The sequence below is a fragment of the Xenopus laevis genome, chromosome 4L (assembly GCF_017654675.1).
Source record: "Xenopus laevis strain J_2021 chromosome 4L, Xenopus_laevis_v10.1, whole genome shotgun sequence".
Taxonomy (NCBI): domain Eukaryota; kingdom Metazoa; phylum Chordata; class Amphibia; order Anura; family Pipidae; genus Xenopus; species Xenopus laevis.
The window spans coordinates 64,843,792-64,858,828 of record NC_054377.1 but is presented as its reverse complement, the minus strand read 5'-3'; the positions used below and the strand labels follow the sequence as shown (position 1 = coordinate 64,858,828).

The following is a 15,037-nucleotide window of genomic DNA, read 5'->3' as shown; positions in this document are numbered from 1 at the left end:
CAAAACACTTCGACGATTTTGATTAAAAGTTTCCTTTTTTAAAGCAAAAAAGTATATAGTGTATAGATATACAGTATTCTCCCCATGGCGTTGTGCCAACAAATGAAAGGCCTGTGTTCACTTCTTCTGCAGGAAGATTTCTGGTACTTGCTACTTGGTCCGAGAGCAGCACATGCATCATCTTATAGTGTTTTTTTATTTCGAAATTTGGAGATCTAGAAATACAGAGTTCTTGTAAATTATCAGAATATGCAGTTTTTGTTAAAAGCCATAATATTAAAGAGGGTAAGTGTTGTTCTATGTAATTAAAAGGCAGCATGATTGTAAGAAAATTGTTTGCTAGGATCCAGCTGGATTTCTGTCAAAAGCTCCTAGCAAATTCCACTGCCATGTTTTTTCTTAAAGGCCTTAATGACTGCTTAATTGTCAAGTAAATAATTCCGTTAATTTTTGTTACAGCAAAAAAATGTGGTCTCTGTGAATTCATTTGTATGTTTAATTTCTGTTTTTTTTAAAAAAAATTCACTGTTACTCACCACAGTGGGTGTGTCCGACTCCAACAATCTTTACTTCCACACATACATTTACAACTTTGCCTATAATATCTTCAGCCTCAGAAAATATTTCCCTATCCACCTTAAAACAAAATAGCACACTTTAATGTTATTGCTTTTTCTCTCCTTATTCCTAAATCATCTCCCTAAAATTTATAGAAAAGGAATACCCCCTTTCCAGACTTTATACCCATGTGACCACCACCAACCTAAGTGCAGTCTTTCAAATGAAATGAATACACTAATGCATTAACCTGTCTTGTTGGGAGTGTTATCTTGCACATCATTTATATACATTACATTGTTGTTAAGGTGTGAATGCATACTGGACATCTAAACATAAATAAATTTGCTGTTCATAAATTGGCTACATATTTTTATTTTACAAAGAGCCATTAAGGCTTTCGCATATTTTTTTCTTTTACCTATTTTAGCACATTTATGTATGCATAGGGTTTAAGTCTCATTTATCGCCTATTAAATGAATGTGTATCTTTTACTTTTGTATCTATCATCTATCTATCTATCTATCATCTATCTATCTATCTATCTATCTATCTATCTATCTATCTATAAATATATATATATATATATCACTTTTCCCTTCATTAAACAAAGCATTAAGTAACAATAAAACACACCATTTGATGTGTCTGCCTCTTAAAGGAAGCTAAATCAAAATGGTGTCTATCACCAAAAATCATTACAGCTGATGATAAGTAACAAATACAATTTAATTTGCTAAAAATTAAACAGAAAAGTATTCTTGGAACCTATCCTCACAGTATGATTATGTTTATCTTTAATATGTAATGACGGGGGGAAATATATATACATTTTTGCTTTTTTTTTTAAAAAGGGATCATTTTCAAAATACTTTTCACTATTGTGGTGCCCCCAATTGCCTCTTGATTTTTTAAACTACTATAACATTATACAAAATTATAGTAGTGCAAACGAATAGGGTTTACAAGGGATCAACTATTTGTTTAGTTCTTTAGTTATAGCATTTTATTTATTGTTTTTATTTCTATGGAGCACATTTGATATTAGACAAAAGCAGGGCTCGGGCATTTTAGTGTGAGTGTTTTCTTGAATCATTTTTTTTCAAAATCAAATATTCAAACAAATGAAAAACTTGGTTAAAATCTGACATTTAAATATTCGTTACTGTTACCCTGCACTTGTATTCATGTTTTTATTTGAAACGCTATAATAGAAATTCTATAAATAAGCAGTGTTGCTTTTTATATAGTGGAAGGCAAGGAGCAAATTTGCCGTTTATTTACTCTTTGTCCTCTGCCTTCTACTCTTTTTGAATTGCTGCAGGTCATCACCCACCCCTTAAATACAGCTCTTCTTGGGTTCAGCAGTTCTGTATTCATGAAGGGCGGAGGTGGGGAGGCAAGGTGGAGGTAAGTTGTTTTATAATGACGTAAAACCATACAAGGTGCATCCTATATACCTCCGAGTGCAATATAAATAGATTTTGTGAATGCCATTTAGGTACAGGTAGTCATCTTAGACATAGTCTTTGGTGTATGTAAACTGTAAAAATCATATACTGTAGTAAATGATATCTTATATTAACTGTCTCTTTACAACAGGTATATATAACTTTATTATGAGCATGCATTTTAGGAGCAAACCTTTTGTTCCACCTGCCAGTTCATTTCAGGGTTAACTGTTGGCTGAAAGGCTCAGCAGTTAATATCCCCCATGATGTCACAATAGTTTGAATTTTTTTTTAACGGCATTCATTGAAATATGTTTTTGGCTTTTGTCATCTTGTTAATTGATATTAATATAAATATATATTTATATAAATATAAATGTGCCTCATAACTGATTTGATAACTGGTTCCTTTATAAAGATCTATTGCTCTATTTCACTTTTTTCCTACCTACATGAGAAGGATCTGAAAGACTAATTTAATCATAAAGTGTTTGCTTTTTAGTTTTTTCCCTTTTCTTTTTTTTTTTGCTCTGTGACCCCAGAAATCTCTTTAGCAAGCCGTGGTTCAGTAAACTGGCACACAGCAGCCGCTCTTTGAGGGGAAAATTGTAAAACAGATGGACGCTTTACATTTTTGTTTAGTTTTTAAGTGCAGTTTTTATAACATCGTTAAAAATCATCCTGATGCATCATAGTGTTTATACTTATGAGCTTTGTAGAGAATATGTTTACAGTGTGGGGAATGTATTAAGATATTTTATAGTTATGATATTTAGATAATTGGCAAGAAAAACAGATAGTTTGTTGAGATTACAGGGATGTTGGATACTATGAAGTTGCTTGTGAATCTCAATAAATATGTCCAGATCGGTGGAAAGTACAATCACAGTTAAAACAAAACAACACAAGAGGGAATATCTTTTTAGTGAAATCATTTCCTTTTCTTAATCAAAAGATGACAGCCACAGCCTTAGAACTCCCATCTGTAATGTACCATACCAAGGATCTGCACACGCCGTCTTTTTTTTTTTATATGATTGATACATCTACATTGCTTTCCCACATTGATATTCTATTTAAGTTTGTGCCGCATAAATCAGAGTAGTTTACATGGAAGTCAATAAAGTTGGCTGTAAGGGAATAATACTGTATGCAATGTAAGCTGCACTGATATTGTTAAATACCAACAGCTTATCTGAGTGCATCTAGATGTTTGAATGCAGAGGACTTCAGTCAAAGGGTATATTCAAGGCATTTCTAAAAGTGCCAAAAGACTTTAGTAATCAAAAACAATACATTCCTTTGACTTTTGAAATTGTTCCACCAAACCCAAATGAAATAATCTGTGTGTGTGGGCCACAAATGTGCAGAATGCAAACATTTCATAATAAACATGTTTAAATGAATGTCCTTGGCTTGATAGGCTCAAAGATAGTACATGTTGGGTTAATTAATGCTCCCTCGTGAAAATAAACTGCACTTTCAGGCTCAGAACAATAAAAATCGTTACTTACATTTGGATCGGATTTGATGATGGATGAAATGCACTTACACGTGTAAACTTTTAGTTAGCGACTTAGGCTCGGGGCTGCAAATTAACACTCCTCTTTAAAAATAGTTTTCAAACAATCAAAATATTTACATTATGTAGGGTTTTTCTTCAGTCATGCTTGTATTGCTTTGCTATAATACGTTCAACATGTTTTCTCAAGAACAGACATTAAATGGCAGCACATATTAAGGTAGAATAGTGTGTATTTTCTTTAGAGCAAGGTTAACTTTGTCTGTGACTCCTTGCTTGCCAATCAAAAACCAACATGGTCAAAAAAGGTGGTTAGTAAGGAATTAAGACTTTAAAGTATGTAAGTTCAACTTTATTAAGTATTATTGTTTATTCTTTTGTACCATAACTCCTGTGAGTGCCAATACCATGGAGAGAGTGTTTGTAAAAATTTTATACTGCAGCACCCAGGTAATTGACTAGCTGCATGGTGTGCAGCCTGTACCTGCCATTATATATATATATATATATATATATATATATATATATATATATATATATATATATATATATATATATATATATATATATATATGTATATATATATATATATGTGTGTATATATATATATATATATATGTGTGTGTATATATATATATATATATATATTTTTTTTTTTTTGTTTATTTTTATTCATTTTTCTAAGCTGAGCTGTCTGTCTGTGTTATTCCTCCTGGTCCAGTCATTGGGATGTTGCCTGATGCTGGGGTCCTTGAATATAAATTCCACTCTAAGGTTATTTAGCAAAGGTCAAATTTTAGGGGCAGATTTACTAAGGGTTGAAGTAAAATCCTTCGAATTCGAATATCGAATTCGAAGGAATTTACCGCAAATAATAAAAATCGTTCGATCGAATGATAAAATCGAATGATTCAAACAACCACAAAAAACTTAGAAAAGTGCTGGGGAAGGTCCCCATAGGCTAACATTGAACCTCGGTAGGTTTAAAGTGGCAAAGTATGTAGTCAAAGTATTTTTTAAAGAGACAGTTCTTCAACTATCGAATGGTCGAATAGTCGAACGATTTTTACTACGAACCATTTGAATCATTCGATTGAATTCGACTGAATTTGACGCATTCGATGGTACCCAAAGTACCCAAAAAAACACTTTGAAATTCGAATTTATTTTCATTCAAATCCTTCACTCGAGCTTAGTAAATCTGCCCCTTAGAGTTAAACTCGAATCAGCGAGTTTGGGATTAACAACCCAAAAACTTGAATTGATCAAGTTTTCGGTGGGAAAAAACTTGAAACGCTCAAATTGACCAAGTTTCAGGCAAAACCCTCCAAAAAAAACCTCAAACTTCATACAGGATATTAATATCTTCAAATTGTTCAAGGGACCTCTGCCATTGACTCGCGACAGGTTTTAGACGGTATATTTTCAGATTCGGCCTATTTGCAGGGTCGGGGTATAATAAAGCCCTAAAATGTTTAGTTTTAGTTAATCCCGAAAAAATTTAAGCTTTTTTTTTTTTTAAACGAAAAATGGATTTTTAAACATAAAAATTAACTTTAAAACACAGCTTGATTTTTAATAAATCTGCCCCTAACTGTCTTCAGGGACAGTTGCCCCCTTATTATATAGTTGCTACAGAAACAATTGTAAAGCATAAATAGGAAAACTGCAATAAGATTTCTAGAAATAGTGCAGAATTTGTGAAGATGAAGGAAATACCAGGTGAAAAGTTAAATAGCACCAAGCATCACGTTTTTGTCCAAAAATGACCCTCCCCCTCTTATTGTGCCAAGTATTGTTGGTATGGAACAAAAAGACATACACCTGATGTGAGTGCTGTGCTGGCATTCACATATTATATTCACCATATCACAAACTCCTTAGATGTCCCTTACTTATGCTGCAGGGCTCTCTTGTGTGTAGAGCACTGTGCCTTGCACTGGGTACATTTTAAAGGCACAAATGGTGGAAGGTGCAGAGTTCAGGCTGTACTGAGCCCAAGCACTCCTTATTTCTTCCTGAAAGATATAATTTTGCACCCACCAGTGCACATAGCCATTGTGCCCACTCGTGTAAATGATTAATGATCTTTTACATACATACAGTTATGGGACCATGCAGAAGCTTGGGACCTGGGGCTTTCCTCAATTTGGATTTCCATGCCTTACATCTACTAAAAAATCATTTAAACATTCATCAAACCCAATAGGATCGTTTTGCCTACAATAATGATTAATAATATCTTAGTAATGATTAAGTAAAAGTTACTGTTTTATTATTACAGAGATAAATCAAACAGGTTTCCAGATAACAGATCCCATACCAGTAACATAAATTCATCAGCATTTCAGTCAGTTTTGTGACTTGTGATTGTGTGCATTGCTGCACAGTTCATAATAGTCTGCGTAAACAGCAGCTCAGAATAAAAAAAGACACACATCCATCATGTTCAACCTTCCTAACTGCCAGTTTGTCCAGAGGATGAAAAAAAACATACTGAATCACCTTCAATTTTCCTAAGAGAGGTAAAATGTTCTTCCTAGCTTCAAGATGGCAACAAGACCAGTCCCTGGATCAACTTTGACTTAATTTGAGTAATTTGCTAAAAGGCATCAAATACAACCTCTAGTGTTATTTGTAACACCGTTTCATAGCTACACCAAGGGGCTGATTTATTTAGCCACAACTTTTTGAGAATGGGCATAAAAGTCGCGGGAAAAAATGGTTGGTTTTTTTGGGGGGGATTTATTATGCGACAATTCCGAATACAAAAATACTCCAGTTAAAACCTGTTGAAAACATGTAGAAGTCAGTGGCAGGTGTTCCTTTTACAACTGGAAGATCTTTCTTTGATTCATGGTTTCAGAGGTTTTCTGGTGGTTTTGACGCTGACATTTGTGCGACAATACAAAAAAAGTCGTAGTAGTTGTGCGTTTTCAGTTCTGATTTTTTAATACAGTTCATGACATTCTCTAAAATCATGAAAATGAAACTGTTGATAAATAGGCCTCCGCATATATATGTATATTATGATAATCAGTATTCATTATAAAGTAGACTTGTGTATTTCATTCCACTTTTCACACTGTATATTTTTTATATTTGGGCAAAGGAATATGATAACAAGATTTTAATTGTCACAAAGGACTTATACTGGAATCTAAAGCTGCCCCTTGCCATATCCATTGTTTCAGTTGTTTGATCATTCCACTTTGATACAGAGACCGACACAGCTTCTCATTGCAAATAAATATTATCAGCAGGTCATGGCTATTTCCATACTGATAGATGCGTGCAGTGTAATGGGTGCCTATTAAAATACTGAGTGTTTATTTTTCTTGCTAAACAAGAGGAAATTTGCAATCAAAATGCCATCCTGGTATATTGGCAATTTGGAAGTCTGATGGACATTCAACTTTATTGCCATTTCTTTGACTTGTTTAATTAACAACGTCTTCTGACCAAGACTTGTTGCCACTCTCTGTTTTTAAATTACATCTAATGAACATATTTGCATGTTATCAGACACTGCTCTATATCATTTCACATTTCTGCATTTCTGCTTGCATCACCCAAAACAGCTTTTGTGGATTAGTAAGTTGGTGAAATCAAAAATCTCATTTCGCATCTGACATTAATAACTTTCAGGGGGAATGAGCATTGGCATTTATGTCTGGACCAGAATCGAGCCCAATGTCCTTAGAAGCACAAGGGCAGCAGACAAACCTACTAACAAGATAGGAAAATAAATCATGCATAATGCAGAATTTCTACCTTACATGTTAATTAATGTGTGCAATCAATTACTGATGTTACAATATGAGAAAGGAACTGGTGGGGAATGGGTAATAAAAAATACCTATACATTTATCTGCCTTTTTTTTTTTTCTTTCTATTTAAACAAATAGTCTTCAAGCCTGTGAATGCTGTGTTGGGACATGCTCTGAATAACAAGCATCATAAAATCTAATCAGATTTATAAGAGGAATTGATTGTTGTGGCAGGAGGAGAGAGTGGAAAATAAGCTGAAATTTAAGTGTTAATTTTTATGCTAATCCACTGTGGCTTCGTATGAAGCAATTTTGTTCTGTGCCACAAATATAAAATTGTCCCTTGCAGAGAAATGTCAGCTTGCTAGACCTGAAAGCAGTAATTTATTAGGTATGTATCTATTAGTATGTGTCACAGTTGTTAGCAGGCTATACACACAATGGTGCTTCATACTTATCCTGCAAGACGCTCAATGTTTCAGCTCAGTGGCTGGAACGCAGGGCATTAATACATTATCACATACAGGGTGGTCTGTGCCCTGTGGACAAAAGGCTATTTAATACAATTTAATGTCATTCGGAGAAGAAGTGGAAAAATAAAGACAGGGAATAAAATGGCATCTGTGTTTTTCACAGTGCACTGATGCAAATAGACTCAGTTTAAGAGGTATGACATTTCTGCCAAAAAAAAAAAAAAAAACAGAAAAGGATGATGCCGGTTTATATATATATATATTTTTTATATACCCCTCTCTTTGCTGCAATCTTTTTCTAAATGCTATTAAGTGATCGATTTCCAGTGCCACATGATGATGTCATCCATACAGCAGAATGCAGATGACAGCAAAATAGTGGTGACAGTGACCTTGTTTTTTGTGTCTTTGGAAACCTGTCAAATTCACTTCCAGTGTATGGTTTCATAGAATGGCGTTTTTGGACAATATCTAGTTTCTGGGTAGTAAATTAATAGCGTTAAGGTTTCTGATGCAATTCACATATAGGTCAATTACATTCACCAACATCTGCTCTGTCACTTGCATTTGCATACAGCATTCATATGTTAATGATGACTCTTTTTTTTTTTTTCTCAAGTAATATATTAAAAAATACACCCAAGATTTGCATATCGGTTTGGATCGGTATATTAGAAACAATTTATCATCTTCTGCTCCTTGCTATGATTTAAAAAAAAAAAAAAGCACACAATATGTTGAGTGATGTCTGCTATATTTGAGTTCGGCTGTGATTTATACAAGGAGCCCCTTAGTGGGAAAGCTTCTACTCCAAAGCAGCTTAAAGCCTTATAAATCAATAATGACACAGATGGACTGGTGATAATCTATTTAGAATGCCTGATAGCAAATATTGTTGTACAGATGATTAGAGTGGTAACTGTTTTAGCAGCAAGGCTTTCCACCCTTTGTAAATGGTAAGTTTGAATGAAAAAAAAAAAGGTATTGGTGTATTTAGTGGCAGAAAATCTCCTGGTTAGGACTAGATATTAAAATGGAAAACATAGGGAGTGAAACAAAAAAAAAGAAAGAGCCTTTGCAGCTCCTGCCAATATTATACTATCAATCCCTGTTCCTTTAACAAAACAGGGCTGCTTAATGGAATTGTGTCTTCAGGTGTAAATAGCATTAAAAGGCGCTTCTCCGACACCCGCTGCCCTGATATCACACAAGTAGTGAGAAAATAAAGTGGAGGTTGTCAGAAGTGGCAGCTGCTTGGAATCCTGATAAATATAAGCTTTTATTGATCTGATGAAAATGAAAGATCCCAGTGCTATGCAGTATTTAGCTTCTTGTCTACAGCACGTCACCGGTGGCCTTGCTTTGGGATAGATTTTCATTCGCAGACACCGGATTTGATTTCATCTTTAACCTTTTTCGTTGAATTTCCTTGACCTCTGCATATTGCCTCTATTGGGCAAATTTGTTACATTTCACTTTACATCGTCTCATTGTGTGTTTTCCCTTTTGTTATAGGGCAGAGGGACGTCCTGCTAACAAGTCTGTCTGTGCCAAACAAACTGACTAGATTGTCCTTTAACCAAGTATGCAGTTACGCTGTTAAGGTAAGATCTGTGATGCTTCTAACTCGCTTTCCATCCTAAATCAGGAGCTCAGTCCCACTAAGAATCCCGAGCAGCGAGCCTGCCAATGAACAGGTTAAAACTCATTTCATGTTTGGCTCCAAATCCCATAATCTAATTTATTTAGGTATCCAGACCACAGAACATAATGAGGATCCTTTCATAGGCACTGATAATTGATGCCAATCAGCAAGGAACAAAAGATTATTATGTTCTAACCTTCCAGATGAACATATATTTTTATATATTCCTCCCAAGTATAATAAGGGATAAAGTTCTTGCAAAATATCTTTCCCAAGAGTATGCGTACCAACTGTTGTAATCAAAGCTAAAACGTGAAAATATATAATCATTTATCTAAATAAAAACATGGATTTAAAGTCAGAGACTTGAACATCTGTAAAGGAACTATCATATCCTGTTGCATATTTTATTTGCATATTTCGCTAGGAAGCACTTGTGGCTTCTGTGCTTGGGTATAAATTATGGAAAAAGATGCCTGACCACACTTCCCTGTAAAAGACTGCTAACTTTGTATTTAGACACTTAAGGACACAGATGCCAACAATATTTTTTTCTCCCTAGAAATGACTTTTTATTACACGCAGCCTCACAAAAACAAATCAGATGGTGATTAAAAATAGATTCTCTTAAAGCCACAGGCTTAAAAAGTAAATTATCCCAAGGCACAGTTTGTTCTTCAAACCTTGTTTTATTACATCTGTAATTATAAAGGCAATTGGAATATCTAGGAAAAGAGGGCCTTCGATGTGTTTGGACTTACTTTTACACTGCCGCCCTCAAGTGCTCCTGACTCAATGCAGAATTAGTATCAGGGCATAATGTATGTATGTGCACCTCTACCAGGACAGGGCTGGAGGACCTGTGTTAACCCATTCAACTGCAATGAATAGAGCATTTCCGAAAAAATAATATCTCCCCATCCCCATTCACACAAATGAAATATGTTCTTTATTGAAATGAAGCTGAATGATGCTTAAACAAAGCATGAAGCATTGAATGACCTCGAGTATTTGTACACTGTAACCTTAAGGTTTGCTTTTATTGGAGTCAAGAGCTGTAGGCCAAACCATTACGGAATTATTCCCCTTCCACCAAACATTAAACATTTAGCAAGTACTACCTGCAAAATAAAGTTCATACTTCTATTTATTTGCATTTGCTTTATGTTGATATCACATTATACAATTACGTTTACATACTATACTGAAAAGTAAGTGAAAATCAGCAAATAGGCCTGAGGCATGCATGGTGATTATGATCATAGTAAGCATGCAAGAGGTGTAATCATTTAAAGTATCGCATTCTCAGGTCTCATAATTATAGAGCTGCTACTGTAATCATATAACAAATACAACTGCTAATCCAGTAGCATGTAGCTACTGTATTTAGAACAATGAAGAATCTACATCCATACCTCCCAACTGTCCCGTTTTTCTCAGGACAGTCCCGATTTTGACATCGTAGTCCACAGTCAGTGTTTCTTACTGAAATGTCCTGAGTTTCTCATTGATCTCCTGCACCGATGTCAGAAAAAGATACAATGTTTCTGAAATGTAAGAGGCTTTTGTCAGAGAGCCCAAAATACTTTGCACCTGAACTTAGATACATTTGTAACTATTTAAGATAAGCAAAGATACAATTGTAACTATGTAAGATAAGCAAGTCTCTTGAGGAAACTGTGACTTGCAGCTTAAAGGGAACCTGTTGCCAAAAGACCCCCAGTGATAGGCCACCCGCACCCATAGGGAGTTCCTGGTGTGATCAGCCATGTTGGGGCACATGCACATGCATGTGAAGCGGATAATGGATCTTTCTGTAATTTGGATCTTCATTTCTTAAGTCTACTAGAAAATCATGTAAACACTAAATAAACCCAATAGGCTGGTTTTGCCTCCAATAAGGATTAATTATGTCTTAGTTCGGATCAAGTACAAGGTACTGTTTTAGGAAAATGAGAGGAAATGAAATCATTTTTAAAAATTTTGATTATTTGGATAAGCTCAAGTAGTTGAGTAGCTCAAACATTCTCCCCATCAAACCTGTGGATGATAGACAAACAAACAGGCATTTTCTTCTTGATGAATATAGATTGTATAAGCCCAGCACAACTGCATTTCAAGTTTCACTCTTCTAAATAATTGCTGTACATGGACAAAAAAATCTGTGTTTCTCTAAATGCAAATCCAGGTCTGCTTATTAACTGCCAAACATTTCCTTTTAAATCAATGCAGAGTTATCTTATCAAATTTGTAAGACGACAGACTGAAAGATTTGAACCACTCGAGGTGTTAACTTCCCTCATTTATCGTAACAAGGTGCTAACTTCAAAGATTACTTGTGACCATTTAGAATCTCACACTGTAAAATTATGCAAAACAAATGCAAATGAAAATCCCTCACTGATCATGTGGCTAATAAAGGAAAGTACATACCTAACACACCTTTCACTGCCTCAGCATATTCTACGATGAAAACAACGCAGGTAAATACTGTACATTAAACATATATACACATGTTTAGCAATGCAGTCCTATTTGAGCAAGCAATTTCTATGTTTTTACTGATATTATTTTTTCTTTGTAATGAAAATGGAACATTTTAGTTGATGATGACTAAGGTAGACTAAACCCATGCCGGTGGAAAAATCTTATTGGTCTCCTTAATTTTTAAATGTGTTTTATGGTAATGATAATTGTTCCTTAGATCATGCATTAGCCAGCTTTGGAAGTTTAGATATTGCTAAACTACAACTCTCCCCTTAGCTGAGGAAGGAATCTGAAAGTTGTAGTCTTTCAGGCTAGCTCCCCTCTGGGGGGAGAGGAGGGGGCGAAATCAACCTGCTGAAATCCGCAGGCTGATTCTACAGCCCCTACTGTGGGCTTCTTGTTCGCATCCAGAACCATTGTGTCAACTCTGGATTTCGGCGCAAAATGCAAAGTCTCGATTTTCTTTGCTGAAATCTGAGTGTGTTTGCACCTGAGCACTCAAAATGGTTCCAGATGCAAACTGGCCACAGTGGGGACTGAAATCGGCCTGTGGATGTCAGCAGGCCGATTTCAGCCCTCGTGTAGCCCTAGCATTAAGATCTGGTGTGCAAGAAATCTGTGTAGTATAGAACATGCAAGTAGTTGTTCTGTACTTTTCTTATTACTGTACTGTAGTTGTAGTTCATCAACAGCTGGGTACCTATGGTTAAAACAGCAGCGTAAAAACGTTTACATTCAAGTTTGCATAGACACACGTAATTGCGCAAAGTGTCGGATGTTGTCTATTTTGCCCAGATTGATTTGTTATCACACACTGTTTCACACATAATTTGAAAGACTGTCAACACTATTAAACATACAGCATTTTCTGGATATGTGAAACAGAAACGTGTAACAGGTACATGAATACTTGCAGATTGCCCACAGGCCACATTTTTTGTTAAGGGTACCCATGCTATAATAAACAGTACGAGTGAGATGTAAAGAGCTAGTCAGCATGAAGGAAAGCAACAGGGAATTTTAGCAGATGCTACTAATTGTCAAAGTAGTTGTAGGGCTTATTAAATTCTTTTGGGCCAGGAAAGACTGTTGTACTTTTTGTTAATACAAGTGAATCTGAAATGTGGAGGTCTTTCAGAACTCGACTAGTTATGCATAATGTTTTTACCATTAGACTTTATGCATGATATTTTAAATTAGAGTCTTGTGCATAGTTGGAGAAAGTCAGCATTAGTAACTACCAACCTATTCATAACTACAGAGAATGACTTTTTTTGTAATTACAGGTTGTCATTTTTTAATAATTTGGCAACATAATGGGGCAGATTTATCCAGGGTCAAATTGAAAATTTTAATTCAAATTTTCACATTTTTTATGGTCAAAACTGTTGACTAGGGAGTTATCCAAATTCGAACTAAAAATCGTTCGACTATTCGACCATTCGATAGTCGAAGTACTGTCTCTTTAAAAAAAACTTCGACCCCCTAGTTCGCCACCTAAAACCTACCGAGGTGCCATGTTAGCCTATGGGGAAGGTCCCCATAGGCTGTGTAACAATTTTTAGGTCGAAGAAAAATCGTTCGATCTATGGATTAAAATCCTTCAAATCGAACAATTCGAAGGATTTAATTGTTTTTTTTTTTGCGGTAAATCCTTCGACTTCGATATACGAAGTCAAAGGATTTACATTCGACAGTAGAATATTGAGGGTTAATTAACCCTCGATATTCGACCCTAGGTAAATCTGCCCCTTAATTTCCTTTTTGCTCCTTACTTTTAGGTTTAGTCTAAGGCTTAAAAATTCCATTCAATGAAGCTAATATAATTTATATTATATTAAATTTAATGTAGCTACTCCATAACACAATAATGATTAGCAACGGTTGAAATGTTGTGCTCTTTGCTATTTATTTGGCTAAAAGACGTCTTTTACAGATGTCAGTATTGATGCAGCTCCTGTATAATCTTTCAGCAGCCCCTACACCAGAAATAGCTAAGAAAATTAAAACTACACACAAATGAGTGTCCAGTAGAGCTTTTTAAGTGTGCTTACAGTGTGCTGCATTTGTGTGCATACCCATCAGAAGAATATTCTATATTTGGACCAGAGAAGTTGGGTGCATGCTACCAGAATACTGCATCTGTGTGTAATGCACTTGGATGTTGCAAGCTGTTTACCAATGTGTTTGGAGCAGGTGCCGTATTGTTATTTCTGTAGAACAGGCCTTGGGCTGCTACTTGAGCATACAACAACATTTTAAAGTACTGCTAAGTACTCATATATATACAGTTCAAAAAAGGAATATGCCTTCTGCTAGGTCCTTAAAATATCATAATAAAATGGTGAATTCTTTTTATATACAGGTAAGCATATGCATTTGCCCTACTTGCCTGTTATGGCATAAATAAAGTTACAAAGAGAGTGCACAATGAGCAGACTTTTTGCTAACTTATTTACACTTTTGTGCAGAATATGTCCCTAATAGTATGCGCTCAGCTGCTTTTGTCTCATGTCTGTCATGGGGTTTCTCATTTGTTTGGGTCTGCCTAGCATTTTTATACACAGTAGCAAGTTAAAATCCACCATTATCTAAAGCCCACATTACATACCCAATCGTGGTTCATTAGTAGCGCCTAACTATATTTCAAAGGCTAGGCTTCCAACTGTTGCAAACTCCAACTCCCAGTGTTCTGAACAAGCTGTTAACTAGAGGAGCACACATTTGACCTTCCTTCTACGATTCGCTGAAAGTATTCTTCTTAATTTACACTAAATAACAGCCTTTTGATGTGTTTGGGTTAACCAGATGGAAGAATTGGAAAATCAGAAAAGCAGTAAATCAGACTGTTGCCATGCTTCTGGCAGACAATAAAAATATGTAAATGTTTTACAGTAATATCAATCAGTTTGCATCTTGTTATAAAACATATTACCTAATCTCATGGCAAACAATTAGATACAGTCTCCCCAGAAACAGCATTTAGATGAGTATGCAGCCTATGTACCAATTAGTAAATCTCGCTGTTAGTATAATATACAGTATATTGTTTCACCACAGGCATAAAATGTATAAAATGCTTCCACTCTACTTCCTATTCCCAGTGCAGCAGAGGGAGCTAGCTCTTTTA

General features: G+C 35.2%; 1 protein-coding gene across 4 annotated transcripts in view; it reads left to right on the top strand.

The window, feature by feature from the left end:
* znf536.L (zinc finger protein 536 L homeolog) overlaps nt 1–15,037 on the top strand; it is a 384,595-nt gene that overhangs the window by 114,911 nt on the left and 254,647 nt on the right. For all 4 annotated transcript variants that reach the window (XM_041590230.1, XM_041590228.1, XM_041590227.1 and 1 more), the window contains exon 4: nt 9,291–9,379. The gene's annotated coding sequence lies outside the window, so the exon portion shown is untranslated. The remainder of the gene's footprint in view (nt 1–9,290; nt 9,380–15,037) is intronic.